General features: G+C 37.3%; 1 protein-coding gene and 1 long non-coding RNA gene across 3 annotated transcripts in view; both read right to left on the reverse strand.

Moving 5' to 3' along the window:
* The window catches only part of LOC124299423 (annulin), a 424,310-nt gene that overhangs the window by 303,106 nt on the left and 102,398 nt on the right, over positions 1-18,806 (reverse strand). The window lies entirely within an intron of this gene.
* On the reverse strand, positions 8,105-8,465 carry LOC124300459 (uncharacterized). Its single transcript, XR_006907225.1, has 3 exons — positions 8,392-8,465; positions 8,243-8,311; positions 8,105-8,176 (listed from the first exon to the last, which is right to left on the reverse strand). It is a non-coding gene; the product is annotated as an uncharacterized LOC124300459 (long non-coding RNA).

Genomic DNA, 18,806 nt, shown 5'->3' on the forward strand with positions numbered 1-18,806 from the left:
ATTAATTTGAGATCATTATAATTATAAAATAAGAAATTATTTCAGATTTTAAACAACAAATAATAGATTTTTCAGAAATTAAACGACTAATCAACACAAATTATATAAATAAATTTATTTTTCTTCTTTGATTTTTTTTTGTAATTCTTTAACTTGAGCCATTAGTTTTTTTTTTTCTTCTTGCAATTTTTTTTTATGTTTTTGTTTTTCTTCTTTCATTTTTTTCATTTTTTCCTTTTCCAATTGTTGCTGGTACCATTCATCGGAGGTTCCCACAGATGGTAGCTTTGACTTGCCTGATTTTTCAAGTTTAATTCTTTTTTTTTTTGGTAAATAATCCACCGGTAAAGTAAATATTTCCTTAAATGGTCTCTTCGGTGACTTATCTAAAAATAAGAGTTTCTCTTAATTTTGTCAATTATTTTCAAAAATAGTTCATAAGTAATTATTCTATGTTACCTTTATCAATAGCTGTTGATGTAGTCTCATCAATAGAATGATGTACGCCAGTTTTTTGAGAAACACCATTTAAATTTTCCTTCTCGAGTTCTAAGAAAACAATTACATTAATAATATAAATTTATTAAACATAAAAATAATAAGTATGATATTCACGTACCGACTTGATGATTTTCATTAATTACCGGATCTTTGAGATGAGTAATCGTGAGTTCTGTTGTAATCTCTCCATGCTGTACAGGTACAATCGAGTTGTCATAAACAACAGGAATTGCTAATTCAATAAAGTTGTGTTCATTTAAGTTTGAAAGAGTAGATTGTATTACATTGTCGTTATCAGTTGGTTGTTCTTCATTATTAACTTGACCAGATTTTAATATAAACTCTAAAATTTTTCCATCATCAGTAGTACTAGTTTCTTCAAAGTTAATCACACTAGAATCATTGTCGTTAATAATGATAGATTCCAATACTTTGTTATTATTTAACGAATTGATTGTTTCAACATTCAAATTAGGTAGTTCTTGATCAATCGTATAGAGAAAATCAGTAGAAGAATTAGTGTTTGAAACAATATCATTTGATAAATAGGGTTTATTAGTGTTTAAGTCGTTTTTTAAATTGTCTTGATTATGATGATCATTATAAATTTCAATACCCTTGATTACTGGGTTCTGTTTTGTAGTAACACCTATTTTTAAAAATGTGTAAGTATGTATTAAAAAAAAATATACTGAATTAATTAAACGAATTAACTGAAAAAAATGATTAATAGTATAAATTATAATAAATTAATGTAAAAAATTCTATTGTTTTAAAATTACATTTTGTATATAGCGCATTCTAAAAATCATAATGAGAAATAGTATATAAAAATTTATAAAAAAAATTGTATATAAAAAAATTACAAAAAAAATTGTATATAAAAAATTTCTAAAAAAATTTGAAGAAAAAATTGTAAATATGAATTGTAATTAGGTCAGTGATTGTAAATTAAAATGACGTAATTGTTATTTTAAATACCCGTGGAATAATTAGAAATTTTGAACCAGTAATCGAATAATGCTTTCTTCTCTAGATCTCCGCTCCATGATCCACACTTTGCAGCTTCTTTAAATTCAGAAAGCATATCTTTCGGTAAATTTTTTTCAAAACTTAACAAAAACTGTTGATTTTCTTCGTTTCTATCTGCACTATTGTTATCCAGCCGATCAACAGTTTTTTTGGATTTTTTATTCTTCTGTAAAATATCGTAGTCTACTGCATTAGAGTCAAATGGATAAAGTCCAGCTCCTTTGAATCCACTAACGACTACACTTTTTTCATTCTTCATACTGTCCAACGTGAACTTGAGTACTTGAGGAAAATCTTCTTTTTTAATTTGTCCAACACCATGTTCGTTTTTCCATTTCGGTACACATTTTTTCCATGTCTCTTTAAATGGATGGAAAAATGAAATATCCAATGGCTGCATAATATGGGTGGAATTGGGAGGTAACATTACCAATTCTATTTGTTTTTCTCTACAAAAAGTTACCAAGGGTAAATTTAGGTGTGAAGAATGATTATCCATGTACAAAATAACTGGAAATTCGGTTTTTTCTTCAAGTAACCAAGGATAAAACACGTTGGTAATATATTCATAGAAGGTCTCCGTTGTCATCCAGCCACTGTCCGATACTCCAAGACCCCATCCTGTTGGAGTATTTTCCACTATTTTCTTAGGTATACTTTTCTTATAAGAGTACATAAGCATTGGAGGAGCACGAGTTCCATCTGCTCTGTACGTGAATAAAACAGTCAATGATTCTTTGCCACCATCAACTATTTTGTAAACTGCACGAGATCCTTTTTCAGCTAACACGCTTTCGGCGTCAGGACACAGAAGTATACTACTTTCATCGCAGTTAAAGATTCTAGAGGCAGGAATATTCAATAAATTTTTACTTTCTAAATATTTCCCAGAATCCTTGAACCACTCTTGCAATTCTTCACGATTAACAGCTGCCCTACTAGTACTCAAATGTTGGGGTTTCCTAATGGATAACTCAGGATGGCGTTTTCGGAAACCTTCATACCAGTGACGACTGGGACGGTTATCCGTAAACGGAGTTTTGATTTCCATAGTTTGTACATATCTTTGTACACAATCCAATAGTTCAGTTTTAGTCACAGGAGCTCCCATTGATGCTCTGTACAGCACCCACTGAACAATATTATCCTCTTCATTCGGTGATAAAACTGTATCTGGACCTGTTTTATTTTTTGCTTTCTCAGGGCCAACATTTTTTTTTCTAGCCAGCGTGGCTACAGGTACTCCATAAGCAGCAGCTGCCCTTCGTATAGATAATCCTGTATCTTTTATTGCTTGTAGAGCTTTTTCAATATTTGATGGATCATATTTATTTCTTCTAAGTTTTGTTTTCATAGGTTTTTTATCCGAATTTGAGCACAACACTTTTGTTTTGTTTGATTTTGAGTGATTTTTTTTTATCCCCTTGGATCTCTGTTTATTTCCCATGACCTCAGATTATTATTTTAATTTGTCTGTTATTTACTGGTGGTATACAATCTGAAACATTTAACGAATTAATAAAATATACAGTTAAATATTATAAATTAAATTAAAATATTTAATTGAAAAAATAAAAAAATTTTCTCGTAAAGTCAATACTTAATTTCACAATTTTAGGTTAGGTTTATAAGTTTATGTTATTTAACTTAAAATACTTACTTATATGAAAATATTTAATAATGTACTAAAAGCCAATTCTCTATACAATACAAATGTTATATTTTAACAATTAATATCACTCATTAATAATATAAAACTTTATAAATATACGTTGTCTCATCTAATCGGGACAAACGAACACGCACATGTCCGTATTACTAGATACACTGACTAAAGTGTCTCATACACCGGTACGTTCAAGTTTGTAAGTGTAGGTATTATGAGACACTCAAATATAAAATATTATTATCATAAAAAAGCATAAATGCATATAGAAATGAAATCTAAGACTCATTAGCTTTCAATTAACATATAAATTATGTATATAAATATAACAAACAATTATTTTAACCCGACTGAAAAATTGCTTAGTCATTGCAGTTTAACTCTTTTTAGTCATCGTTTCAGGTGCAGATATCAAACCATGTACTATTATAATTTTTTTTTTATTATTATTGGGAAAGAATCAACAGTAAGACTTGTAAATTGCTTTCAAAATTGATGAAAAAATATACTTATTAAATTTTTTAAAAGTGTAATTCCGTATTATTTTTATCAATTAGTATACTTACGTTATGTATCATAAATAGGGACAATGTCTCATAATAGGGACTTTTACCTTAGTCTAGAAATCATAAAAAAAAAAAATTTTCACAGCTTTTACTCGTAAGTATTTAAAAAAAAATCAGCAAAAAAAAATTTTTAATTTTACTATTAAAAAAAAAATAAATACTAAAAAATAGGTTTTTTTTCAATTACTCGGAAACCGTTTAAGATTAATAGCTGAAATTTTCACTGAATTATTTTCATTTGGGTCCAAATTGATCCCTGAAGTACCGACAAAAAATTCAGCGGGGGCCGATTCGACCTGCTTATCCGGCTATGCCCTTTAAAAAAATTTATTCCTGTGTTATTTAAACGGGAAATACAAATTCCCAATGCGCGACCTCTTAATAATAATATTAAGGGCTCTGCTTTTTACAGGCGTCTTTTCACACCTTCTCGGAAGTTTTTGTGTGAGGATTTTAAAAAAAAAAAATTAGCCGTTTTTTTGAATCAGCCTACTGACCATACGGCCGTTTCTTTTACTCGGTCAATTGTTTTTGCTAGGCCGAAGTGTCCATTGATGTCGTTGTGAGCGCTGGCCATGATTTCTCTCTGTTGCTGTTTGTTAGGCACATCCTTTCCTGTCAAGCAAAATGATATGTCTGCACCTGAGTCCTGACGTATCCTCTTGAGATCTTCGATGATCGAATTGGTTTCTTCTTTGGTGGTTTTCTTAGGGTCAATCCAGAAGTATATTTTTTCGTACCTTTTCGGATGAATGTAGTTTCTGAGTTTCTCACGTCCATCTGTCTGATACTTTGGTATAATCAGGGTGTTGTCAGAAACATCCTTTTCTTCAAGGGTAATCTTCACCCATTTGCCGTCCTTCCCTTTTCGATTTCGGTTGGGAACGAGTTTGATGTGAGATTTTGTTCTGCCTGTTGTGAGTGACAATCTCTCGATGTCAATGTGGCGTGCGGCAATATGGTGGACCCACTTGGGATTCCTATCAATGGGTGTGATTTCGTATAGTCCCTTTTCCAATTCGGTGAATTTTCGGAAGATCTCTTTCTTTGTGCGAAAGACTCTAGATAACTCATCCGCATATATGTAATACTCCTATATGGACAGTTTCTATAAGTGGAAGCTGTTTCGATAAAGTGAAATAGATGATATCACTTTCTCTATCCTCCGTGGACCCAACTCAGTTCTGCGCATTCTTTTGTGCGCAGAGGGGAAAAAGGCGAGTTATTCAAATAAGATATATCGTGGCAATAATTTTTTTATGATTTTTAAAGAAAAAATTTTTTTTCTTGAAATATAAATGATAATATAAAATGATAATAAATATTCAAGTTCTTATTGATTGGAATAATGTAAAAAAATAATTTATTTTTATTAAATTCTAGAAGTATTCTTAAAAAATAGAATCAAACAAACCTTATTCATATTTCTTTTGTTTTTCGCAAATGCTTCTGAAAAATGACAAGTTAATAAAGATATATCAAGTACTTGGACGTAACAATATTAGTAAAATTGGAAATAAAAATAAATTCAGCTAATACAATTTTATTAAACACAAAAAATTATATAATGTAGTTTGTTAATTTTTTATTGATTATAAAATAAAATGAGTTTATTATACTTTTGCCGAACATAATTATCTTTAACCGACAATTTTTTAGCTTCGTAGAAAAATCTCGTGTTTAAATATACTTCAATAATCCATTTACATAACTGATGACGATGATTATCAGAAAAATTTTGGAGTAAAACATGTTCGTTCATCTCTTTATTATCAAACATTATTCCAATTTTTTGACATATTTGATTTGTAACAGTAGTTTTAATATTTTTGTTCAGTAATTCATGCGAATATTGTCTAATTATTTTTTCTGAAATCTTACAAATACTAATAACATCTTTTGATGGTATTTTAAATGGTCCTCTATTTTTTATTAGAGATAATAGAGGCATGGTTTCTCGTGATTCATCTGAAATTAACTGGTTTTGGCATACAGAACAGAATATGATTTTAGAAACTCTGTGTGAAACATAACCAGCTATGTACAAAACGATATTTTCGACGAATGGCGTTAGTTCCCAACAATAACGAATATAATCATGATCTGAAATATCAGGATTTTCAGTAGCTCGAAGCAAATCTGCATGCCCAATTTGATCGTGACAATTTTTAGTGTTAGATGATACATGTAAAATATCTACATTGTCAAAAGCACAATTACCATTTTCAAATTGTTTTAACTCGTGCTTTACTAATAAACGCTTATACGCACTTTTAAATTGTAAAACATTTGGATTATTATTGAAACCTCCACGACTTCTGATGGCGCTAAAAAATGTTTCAATATAATCTTGAGACAACTTATAAGTTAATAAATAACTCATCCCTTCCTATTTTAATTTATCATAAAGAGGAAATATATTCCTTAAGGCTATAATCATTCCAATGAATCCAGTTTTTCGTTGAGAATTAATTAAAGGTGTCCCCTTGTCATTACATAAATTAATAATATAGTTTTCAAATTTCAGAGCATGCTCTTTCATTTTGGAATAGGTATCATCAGTCAGCGGGGTATTAAATTCTCCTTTAGAAAATTTATTTTTACAATTTAGCATATCACCCATATTGTTAAAATTTAAGCAAAATAAAGCTGTTTCTGAACTGTCTTGAAAGTCTTTTTGGATTTCTGTATCATCTATCATTTGTAAAAAGTTTAAAGCTTTTGAGACACTTTCGCTAAGTGTTTGTATGGCTAATTTTACATTCATTTTGTTATTTTGATAATGAACGTATTTTTTAGTTAACTTATTTGCTACTCTTAATCCTTCTTTGCATTGTAAATCGTGCAATTTCTCTATGTATGACCATGAAATAGATTTATTGTCAACAGTTTTTATTATTTTGTGATCTCCTAAAGTATTCCGAATTAATTTAATCATGTGACAAAAATCATAAAATATGTAACATTTTTCAGATGTCGCCGGATTTGTAAAGTAAGGTTTAAAATTCGGTCCAAAATTCAAATTAGCACCTAAAGAATTGCACATACTTATATTCGATGCAGCTCCATCGAAAGTTATTGACTAAACTTTGCAATTAGCTTTTTGTAATAATTCGAATGCCAATCTCAAAATACTTGCGCGCTCTTCAGCATTCAATGATCTAACTAAAAAATAACCAATTGGAATTTTCCAGTTTTCATTCAAGGAAACAGCCATTAAAACCAATGCATTTTTTGCTGTGATCGGATTGTCGTTATCAGAGTAAGCGGAGTCTGTATTTTGTATTGTCCCGAAGTTTATACCTCCGTGAAATTCTTTTTTGTCATAAATTATTTCTTCTTTTATTGACATTTCATCCAGAACCAAATTAACTATGCCACTCTTCTCTTTACATCGCAATTCAATAGCTTTAAACGATTCATCTGTAAACCCAGGTGAGCCATCCACTACTCGGTACCACGATTTTATAGTTGACACAGATGCTAAATGTTTATTGAATTTTTCTCGAACGTATTTGTAAGCCTTGGGCGAATAAAAATGTAAAGATAATGCAAAAGAACGAACTTGCGGTGTGTATCCTCTTCCATCTTTAACTTTCATACTTGTTATACTTGTTATATCTTATGACATCATACTCTACGTAGAAAGAAATATTATGAAGTATATGACCGAAGAAAAACTTTGAGATTTTTTTTCATTTTACGATCTTTCCATTTAAAAATGAAAAAAAAAAAAAAACACGTCACGTGTAATTATTGATAAGTGAATTAATTAATATTAATGAAAATATTGTACCGAAACCCGTCAATAAAAGTTAAAAGAAAATATATATACAATTGTTTCAAATCTTAGATAATAAACACACTATCATGTAAATATCAATAAACAATATTATGAATAAAATTCGTCGTCGATAACATTTGTGTAAAATATATACAATTTTATATTTATACAATTTATATTAGTTAGAATATACTATACCATCAGAGCATCACCACTTTCGTCAGTTTCATACGGTTCTCCTTAAGATGATTTACTAAATCTTTCAAAGATTTAATTTTTCTTTCGAGATTCCTTGTTTGCCTCTGTAGCTGTCTTATTTTTTCTCTTCTTTTCTGATCAGTATTTTTTATCAAAGAAATGGTTCTGTTAGCCCTTTTGGGTGTTGCAAAATCTAATTCCGATATTTCACTCACATGACGGGGCTCGAAAAATCTACGCTTTCGACATTGACTTGGAGAAGTATTTTCGTCTGGAACTTAAAACAAGTATAAAACAGTATAAAAGTTCTCGGAGAAATAATTAAATAACATAAATCTCTATCCTTACCAGAATTTTTGTCATCGTTGTCAGAATTTGTGATTGCATTTTCCATAAATTCATTTGAATCAGATTGTTTATAGGAGTCATCTAAAATTAAAATATTTAACAATTTTTTAAAATTAACTTTTAATAAAATGCTTATAATAGCCTTACCGAAATTAATACTGCTATTATTTGACGTTTGAAATTCGATACTGTCTGGTTCCAAATATTTATCTGAACCTAAAAAATAGTAAAAATAATAAATAAATATTTTATTCGTACTATCTTTTTAGTTTTTTACATAAATATTATTTGTTTACTTTTTTCCAAAATATTAAGTACATTATTGTCGTCGACAATATTATTGTCAGAAAAAAATGACGAGGATTGATTCCAGACTCCATTGTCCTCAAATAGTTCCGACAATGGTGTGTTTGGCGGTGATTTATTAATCGTATCAAGACTGAGTGGGTTTGTAAGATAAAGTGTAGGAACTGCATTACGTTTTATAGAAGATTTAACAGCTCCAAAAACATTTGATTGACAAACATCATCAGTTTTGAAATGTCTGGAACATATGCACGTTCTCCTTACATCATCATCTGTAGTTAATCCACAAGCATTTAGCCACTTCATACGAATCTCCAAATTTTTAGGAAATCTATAATTGTTAAAACTTAAATATTATTTTGAATATAAAGAAGTTGTTAATTACAAAAATGAGAAATAATTTGCACTTACTGATGCAATGAAATATTGTCAGCTCTTGATGCTTTTCTATTACATAAATAACACAACTTCACCATTTTTTAATAATTGGTTGTTGAAAATAAAACATTAATAAATTAAAAACACAAATTTTTGAGAATTCAGAATTTCTTTTCTGAATTATAATAATAAATACATTTGTAAACACAATTCTAACCACAATATTATTCCCCTCAATTCTTTCTCCACTACTGATATTTTAGAGAATTCAAAAGCATGCGCAGCATGATCAAGGGATGATGGACGAGAGAGAAAATAAATATTGTCAGCACCGAAATGGTAAGACGTTTTCTCCCATATAAACTGTCCATATAGGAGTATTACATATATGCTCATCCGCTACTACGTTACTTTTTCCCGAAACATGTTCTATCAGGAATGAGTATTCCTCCAATCTTAGTCTCCAACGCAGCAGGCGTTGACTGGGGTCTACGCAATTCTTCAGCCATACGAGTGCACGATGACCGGTGCGGATAATGAAGGGTTTATCTGGTGTATTGAGCAAATATACTCTTAGTCTCTTGACGGCCCATACAACAGCAAGCATCCCCTTCTCTGTCGTGCTGTAATTCCTTTCCGCATCACTTAGGGTTCGAGATAGGGAATATATGGGGTGGCCGTCTTGAGATAGTACCGCTCCAATTCCATCGTTTGACGCGTCGGTGGTTACGACGTATTGTTCAGCTGGGTCTGATCTCACTAGTATCGGTGGTGTGACCAACTTTTCTTTCAGGGTTTCGAAGGCTTCTTGGCAAGCTGCTGACCACTCCCATGGGGTGTCCTTTCTTGTTAACCTTGTTAATGGTTTCGCTGACATTGAATAGTTTTGTATGAACTTCCGGTAATACCCCGTCAAACCAAGGAAGGATCGAATCGTCTTAACGTTGACTGGAACGGGTAATTGTTGTATCGCTCTGGTCTTTTCCGGATCTGGTTTGCTCGCTTCGTCAGTGATGACATATCCGAGGTATCTCACTTCAGTCTTCATGAAGGCGCACTTCTTTGGCTGGAGTTTCAGGTTACATTGTCTTAAACGCTGAAATACGGTTCTTATATTTCGATGGTGTTCTTCCTCCGTTTCACCAAAAATTATTACGTCATCAATGTAGATGCAACAGATCTTCTGATTCAATCCTCTCAGCGCATCGTTCATCATGCGTTGGAAGGTCGCAAGAGCGTTCTGTAATCCGAAAGGCGTTCGTTGGTATTTAAAATGCCCGTTGGGGGTTGAGAAGGGAGTATATTTCTTGGAGTCAGCAGCCATGTTGATCTGGTGGAAACCTGCGGCCATGTCGACAGTAGTAAAGAACTTGGCTCTTCCCATGTGATCGAGTAAATCCTCGATTATTGGTATCGGATAAGAATCCCGAACGGTAAGTTCATCAATCTTCCTGAAATCGATCACAATTCTATACTTGGGTTTTCCGTCGGGGCCCGGTTTTTTGGGTACAACCCAAACTGGCGAGTTGTATGGCGACTCGGATTCCGTTATTATTCCTTGTTTTGACATTTTCTCTACTCCCTCTTCTACAACCTGCTGGTGCAGCTGTGGAGCACGGAAACTTTTCACATTTACAATGCGTTGGGGGTCTGACAACTCGATGCGATGTTCAGTCATTGAAGTTCCATTGACCATGTCTTCCTCCTGTAAGGCAAAGATATCGCTGAAATCCTGAAGAATACTCCAAATTTCTTTTTGGTACTCCTCCGGTAGGTGTTTCAAGTCGACAGTATCTTGGAGCGCCTGCTCTCTTTCGTCACGTGGTTGTTGCCATACACCCGGGGTTGACATACTCTTCACTCGGTGGACTTGGACGTTCTCCAGCCCGAGCTCGATATCTTCGTCTTCAGCGGTGGTGATGATTCCATAAGCCGTACCATGATTGTTCGTGTGTACAATCTGCACCGGGATATTTTCCATAGGCATTCCGTCTTTATAGACCATGCGTAACATGATTTCGAGATTCTTTTCGTCGGTATCGATGGCAATTTTGTTCACCGAATTTGGTTTACATCGAATTTTTCGGTCGCTATCAAGGTGGTGTATCTTATTCTTCAGTGTAAGCGTCGAGGCATTCAACTGGAAATCTCGCCTCCTCATAAGCGGGTTTCCCATGATTCCATCTTCTTCGTTAGGCAGATAATCGTCTGGTATAATGACGAATTCGTCCTTTAGTCCCATGTGAGTTAGTACAGCAATTTCATTCGCGGAATTTAGCGCTTTGCCAGTCTTAAAGGAAATTTTGCGTTTGATAATTGGACAAATTTGTTTATCCGATGGATGAATAACCTTCCGTTTTATGAGGTTTATTGATGCACCTGTATCGACCATAAGGGCTACTCCTTGCTTTGTTTCTCCAAATTTTATTACAGCACACTGTAGTAGCCCCTGTGAAACTGAACATACACGGACTCCTGTTGGCACTCGTCCTCTAGTTCGTCCTCCTGTCCTCTATTTCCTCTTCCTCTGACTGGAGTTCCTCTGACGTACAATTGACTTGGTCGTTGGGCGGTTTGTCTTTAAGGCTGGCGTTTTGAAAATTTGCGTCTCGCTTATTGCCTTTAGTATCACGGCGTTGGTCGTTCTGTGGTCGGCGCGGAGCGTAACAGTTCCGGCTATAGTGTCCTTTGGTTCCGCAGTTATGACATACTGCTTGTTGTTCATGGGCGGTCCGATGTGTGTTACAGGTGTGGCATTCACAGCTCTGGAGTTCTTTATCTTCATCTTGTTCCGCTTCATCGTGGTGGTGGACAGACGCTGGTGGTCGAGGAGTTGACCTTGGCGAGTTCGTCGAGGTTCTTTCTTGTACCTGGAATCGTCGCGTATCTGATGCGCTGCCTGGCCCGTAAATTTGGGACTTGTTCCAAAACGTGGGTTTTGAGGCTGTGTAGTTACTGTTCAACAGCTGTTGTTGATGCATTCGGAAATTCAATTCCTCGCTTTCGGCTTTTTTCGCGGCCTTCTGCGCTTCTAGTTACTTGAAGTACTGACGGTTTTTGACTTGATGAAATATCCTCGGATTGAGTCCGGACTGGCACACTCTATTTTCGAGGTCTTGAAGATTAGGATCGATGTTTGCTTGTAGTTGTTGATTCGAGAAGGCAGCTACGAGGTCTTGGTAGATCTGATTGAATTTGAGATTGTAGGCGTCCACAGTGTCGCCCTTTTGGCCTGTTCTGCCAAGCTCCATTTCCAATGAGGTGGCACTTTTCTCGACAATAACGGCTGATCTTATGACCTCGAGTAAAGTTGGGATTGTACGAGGTCTCCTCTGGTTGATGGTCTTCTGAAGAGCTCCTCCTGTCTTCAAGCTGATTACCATGCTCAAAAACGGGAAACGTTGGGTTGGCATAACTACCATATCGGCGGCTTTTACTTGCATGATCCAAGCGTGTACGTCTTCGCCTGCTTTCCCTTCCAGTCTGCAATCAATCATCTTGATGGCTTGAAACGCGGGTAGGAAATCTTGGATCGCGTAGGGCTCGTCCGCTGGGCGATTTGGTTCTCCGGGGTATCTTCCGGCAGCATCGGGGCGTAGGCTGACATCGTTCAAGTAAGCTTCCGTTCGTGCATACGGGCCTGGGTCTCTTGGATTCCGAGGGGGAAGCACGTCTCGGGGTGGCGCAGTTGCCGGTAGTTGAATTCTCGTTTCGTTTCTTCGAGCGAGTTCCTCAATGTTCCTCATTATCTCTTGCTGTTGGCGTAAAGCTTCGGGATCACTCAGCAACTGGGTCATACTGAACGTCACAGTGTCCGGACGACGATGTGTTAAAGTAGCAGACATTTCCAAGGCTCTTCGAAGTTTGTCCTCTTCTTGCTGTTCTAGACGACGACGCGGGACGTTGCCACGGGTATTGCTACCAGTACCTCGTGGGATTTCGTAATCCGTCGGACCAATAGGCCACTGTGGACTAGGCCCTGGTGTAAGGTGTACGTTCGACATCCGTGATAAACGTCGGCTTTCCTCGAGAACGCGTTGCAGTGTGGAATCCGTATCCGACAAGATATCATGGTTTACATTGGCTCGCGCGGTGGAGAATCGGTCGTTTTCTAATAAGCGATTTTGGTGAAGGTTCGGTATTGGCATCGCATTTATACCTTGATGGTCCGAGTCTGAATTGACTTGGGAGCCCACCTCATTGATGCGCGGTGTCGGTGGCAGCAATCGGTTTTGAGCGAGCCCGTGTAATGCCGAGTAACGTGGTGGGTTTGTTACGGTTGAGGGAGCTATCTGAGCAGGACCTTCCACCTCTGATTCAACGAGACGCGCGGTATCTACTTGAATTCGCGGTATCGCTTCGGTATGGTTTCCGGGCGGTCTCAAAATATTAGAAACATTCGGATCATCACTAGTTGTTAAGCGATAATAGTTATTGATTGTTTCTCGATTGGTATTACTATTTGTAAGAGCTTCCTCTTAACGATTTTCTTCGGTTAATTGGTTATTCGGTTGTTGCATTTCCTGAAACATTTGGTTGGTGACGCTTTCAAGCGTGTCTTCGGGACGCGGAACTGTTCCGGAGTTTCGATTTATTCCTACATTATTGCGACGAATGAAGTCGTGTTCACGGCGTTCTTGATTTCTCAATTGAATAAAACGGGTAACCTCTTCTATAGGCAAATCTTCGCGGCGAGCAAGTTGACGCGCAGTTAACCTCTCTCCGTTTAATTGCTCTAGACCAAGACGGTATCTGCCCATTGCAGTTAAATCATTACGTTCGGTGGCTTCTTGTAGCCTATTCACAAGCTGAGTCATTTGGTTCGTCAAATCCCAAAATCTCTCTTCAAACCGGGATTCAGAAGTGACGGATTCTCCATCTTCTGTAGTCTCAACAATAGTGGGAGGTACTGCCGATCTCCGGTCATTGTTTTCGTTCACGTCCATTGTGAATTTATTTTTAAATTTACCCTGAGTCAAGCTTTGACTTTATTCATTTGAATGATTCAAGTTTGACCATCAAATTCTTAGTTTCGATCACGATTTTTCTCCGAAACGTTTGTGGTGACTCGAGTAAGTAACAAAATGCTTGTACTTACGCTAGGAGTAGCCAAATCGAGGTGCGAAGCATTACACTCGAAGATCGTGGTAGCCGTCGGTACGAGGCTTCGATGTCCTGGAGTCTCTGACAGGCACCGGGGGCAAGAATGTAAGAGCGGTTCGAGTCTGAACGTCCTTATTCTCACTTCACTTCACTTAGATGGTTTAGACGCGAAGTTTATTGTATCTAAGGAGTGCAGAATTTTATACTTGCTTCCTTTCCAATAAATACACAAGTTCACTATGGGAATTGTCCAGTGTAGAATCAGGCGGTCACACTCAATCCCTGATTATTAAGCGGTCTACACGCAGTCCTTGATTGTCTACGCAAGGCGGCCTTTCACTCTATCCTTTGCTAGGTACAATTCGTAATAATTACTTATAAACGCGTAGCCGAAGGTTCGCGCGTGAATTTATTGGGCTTATGCACTCACTTTCAAAGTTCGTCACTACGATCCGGCCGTTTGATACGCGCGCCGCGTTCGTTGGTTTAAACCGGATCCTGGCAGGATCGCCAAATTTGTCATGTGAATATTACGCAATGATTATATATATATATATACACATATATAATCATATATATATATATATATATATATATATATATATATATATTCATACGTTTATTCAAAACAGAGAATTGCGTTATAATTGATAACAACAATGGTGAGTGCGGGCGTTAACGTTATATTAAATTTATGTATAAGCAAAATTAGGCGTGCGTTACGCCGGGAAGCAGTATTGAGACTGCTCACACGGCCTCTCGCCGGGCTCGGCGACAGTGCATATAAAGTGCATATAATCGCGTAATTTGAGCACTGCTGCCGATAAGGAAGCCAAGCGTGCAAGGCGGGCTACGCTGCACGATGAATTTCGTACTCATTCAAATGATCCCCGGCATGTTTCTACGAGAGGATATAAAACTGTTACACTTTATGACAAATGTTCCAGCTCTATCACAAACTCCTATCGCTTTAGACATGCCGTGCTATCGTGGATTCTACTTAAATCATATCTCTCTAAGTCGGAACTAAGCGCTTTGCTTGAAGTTCCGTATTACAATTTACTGAAGCTAACTTCGATAGTGCCCTCCAGACGAGGAACTCTTCCCTATCAAAAAACTGGGTAAGACAGTACGGCGCTTTGCCGGACAACTGCTGACGGTGCTCTCCGCGTTTCTCCTATTTATACTTGTCCCGATTTCCCATCCCGCTACATCGTCGTCGTCTCCTCCTCATTCATGACCTTTCCGGAGGATCTTCGAGTCAGTATGTGTCAACGAGGCGTCGGTTACCGTCTGTTATTGTTGTGATCTGTTGTATGTGTGGGCATTGCTGATGTCGGTGGTGACCTCGATCAGCTGTCTGTCACAATATACGAGATAACCGGATGCAGTCAAAGTCACTTGCAACCATAACAAGACAGACTGTTAGTTATAGTGGACATGAAAAGGATCGCAATTCTTATGAACGGTACTATGCACATTTTTCAATTTTGTTTTGTAGATTACACTGATTTGCATATCCTAAATTAAAACCTATCAAGCAGAAATATGTCTTTACGATTTTTCATTCATTCAGTATCGATACCTGCTTGTTTTGAATTGACAGTCTACAGGGAAAACTATATCTCGTTCAATCGTTAAATGAATTTGAAACTGGTGATTGGAGACACTGGCAACTCACAGTCAACGTCTTTCGAATAGGATAATGCAATACAGTCCTGCACATACCTACTTTATGGTAATAGAGTGAGGTGCAAGGTGCCGCAGAGGTGGGCAGAGAAGAGTAGGGTAGTATTTCTATAAAAATATTGTAACTATTTACCACGGATTAATTATAAAATTAATTCTTGGTCTTTTTTTCTTATTTTTTCAACGTTGAATTATTGTTCCAAACTCTAAAGGGAGACTTCGGTGAAATTTTCGTCGAAAATGACCTGAAAATTTACTTTCGATTATTTACAGAAAAACGTTTTTTAAACCGTCCCCCACCTGGGAAAAATTTGACTTTGCTTAAATATTTTTTTTAACGTGTTTTCTGGCCCGATAAGGAAATTTTCAAACTTTTGACTCTCATAATGAACCCACTTTTGAAATTTTTCAAAAGCGACTTTGGATTCGTGATCAGTGATCCAAAAAACGTTTGAATAACAATTTTCGCCGGATTCCGTCAATTCGTTCCATTATTTTTTGAAAATAAAGGAGCGCGAACTTATCGGGCTGTCTGCGCGTCGTCATCGGTCGGTGAGATTGCGCACAACTCTTATCTATTATTTTGACATATACTCTAGCCATCTGGGTATGAAAATTTCTATGGTTTAGGAGTTGTTTCCCATGAATGTGTTCGTCATGCTATTTTCCGTGCGATAAATTTGACGAACTGTGACAACTTTTTTTTGTGCTTTGAACCACTCCGACGTAGATTGTGAAGAGATCTCAAAATGAATCGAATCACACTCGCTCGTCGCCAAATGCTACAGCTGCGTCTATAAAATGAGTGAAAATTACACGTGCCTATGAACCAATAAGACTTCGACAAGGCCACTCTTCGAAATAAACAGGCGAGTAGTTAATGGAATGATCGGCGTTAAACTAGGGCACTCAAGTATTGAAAGCTAGAAAAACTATTACAAGAGCGCATGTAGTAAGAGATCCTCCAATCGAGAGTGGGGCAGTACTTGACGTCGCAGTATCTTACGACCGTACGTCGCATAAACGAAGCCTTACTTCGTTATATGGAGTAGGAATAGTCATCGACATCCTTACTGGACTGGCCATCGAATACCAAGTCACGTCGAAATACTGCCAGGTGTGTGTCGTTGTCGCAGCCCAACTAGGTGCGACTTCGCCTAAGTTTGCAGTGTGGCAGGATGGTCTCAAATTAGAGTGCGGTAAAAACTACAGCGGATCCTCTGGTATTATGGAAACGAAGGCAGCAGAGTATTTGTAGAACAGGTCTGTCGAAAAAAACCAGATGCGATACAGGACTATTCTATTCAACGAAGACGCAAAGAAATTGTACCGTTGAATGAGTACCGCCCCATGCGGAGACGATATACTCATCACAAAGGAGGAGTGTGTGAATCACATCGTGAAATAAATGGGTGCCGGACTCCGGAAGCTCGTCACAAAATGGAAAGTGAAAGGAGTAAAACTGCGGCGAGGGGCAGGGGGGGGGGGTGGTAAAGACGCACTCAAGAAGATGACGATCGTATCCTCGACGAATTATTACAGAAATGACATTGTAAAAAGTATTTCCAACATACCAGCCATGAAACGAGCAATAGATGAAATGATTAGTCACTGCATGCCAACCGACAGGAATCCTTAGTACGAGTAAAATACCCCACTGAACCAAACTCATGGTGTTTCTACAACAGAAGTGTGGCTAAGGAAGATCCGGAAAGCCATGAAAAGATGTGACTAAAGCTCAACTCGAGAGTCATCAAAAAGCTGAAGCCTCTGTACGAACGCTTGTCAATCGATGATCTACTAGCCTAGTGTACCCAAGGTGTGACATAGAATGCTAACGAAAGCTTACACTCCCTGATCCGGTGAAAATGCCCGAAAGAGACATCATCTCTAAAAATAGAATAGAATTATGAGTAGCAGTCGCAGTCGCTGAGTTCAACATGGGAGCTCTCCATACTCAAAAGTCAAAGACGTCAGTGAGATCTGAGAAGGTGACAGATAACGCACAAAAGATGAGCCAGCTACGAGACCGAGATGCCAGCCGAAAGCGTAAGGCAGAATGGGAAGCAACGACGGAGTCTAAGAAAGCCAGACGAATAGTAGCAATTAAAAAAACCGCTGTAGAGAGGGTTGAAACAGAAGTAGAAGAGACAACGTATGGTGCTGGGAAATTCTAATGGCATCTTCACAGGACTAATTTGCAAGTAGTTAGTTCCAAAGTTAAATTCAGATGCGTTATTATATAGTAGATTCAAGTGGGGGCTAGATAAATCTTAGTTGATCGTTTTGATCTATTCAATGTATTATTGAAATATTTGTCTAGCCCTCATAATTATTCCAAAATGAAATAATTGGATTTTTTTCTACCTTTATGTCCCAGAGCGATTTCATTAAAAATTGAATGATTCTGGAGGAAGAAGCGCAGTAAGAAGAGGGTTGACCTCAGAAAAGACACGCAGAAGCCGATTGGATACAAACTGACACTAAGGAATGCGATAGGCACTGACGAGCGACATATGGTTTATTAATATTATTACTTACATTTTGAGATGAATTTTGAACTCGATTTAAATAAATGGAATTGAAAAAAAATTGCTGAATAATGATGTTCACAACAACGTTGTGAACGCAACTCGTTGGTCGCGCGCCTTCCAACCCACGCGAGGCAACCAGCCTTGCACACTTTCCAATCACGCGACCCAGAAGAAAGTGTGACGTCACGCGCGCCGCTCACGCCACCCACGCAGCCGAGCGCGTTGCGTAATCTACCAACGTGGTCTCCCGCTGCCAAAGACCAACCGAGGCTGGAATAAGAGACGGCCGATCAGACCGATCGGCAGGACACTTCGGGTTCACCTCGTCCTGACGTACCTAACAGACGCTGACGCTTCAACACCACGCCGTTCCAGCTCATCAACGCTACGCCGACTTTGACTGACGCTACAACGACTGTGACTGACGCTGCGACAGTTGATTGACTCTACGACAGACCGGACTACAAGACATTTATATGACGGATCCCTTTTATCTGGCTTCGGCAAGCCAACAGACAAAGACATCTGCATCCAACCCGCCTGTCCCTTGGATACTGCATCCAATTGACATCCCATCACGACCACTGACCAGACCACCAGCCGTATTGCTTTCTTTGTGGGATGTACGCAGAGCACGCGACTGATTTCTCCGAGCTATCACCGACGCATCCGAGCTCCAGTATCCCCATTTCCCGAGCCGC

This window comes from Neodiprion virginianus, chromosome 1 (genome assembly GCF_021901495.1).
Source record: "Neodiprion virginianus isolate iyNeoVirg1 chromosome 1, iyNeoVirg1.1, whole genome shotgun sequence".
Taxonomy (NCBI): Eukaryota; Metazoa; Arthropoda; class Insecta; order Hymenoptera; family Diprionidae; genus Neodiprion; species Neodiprion virginianus.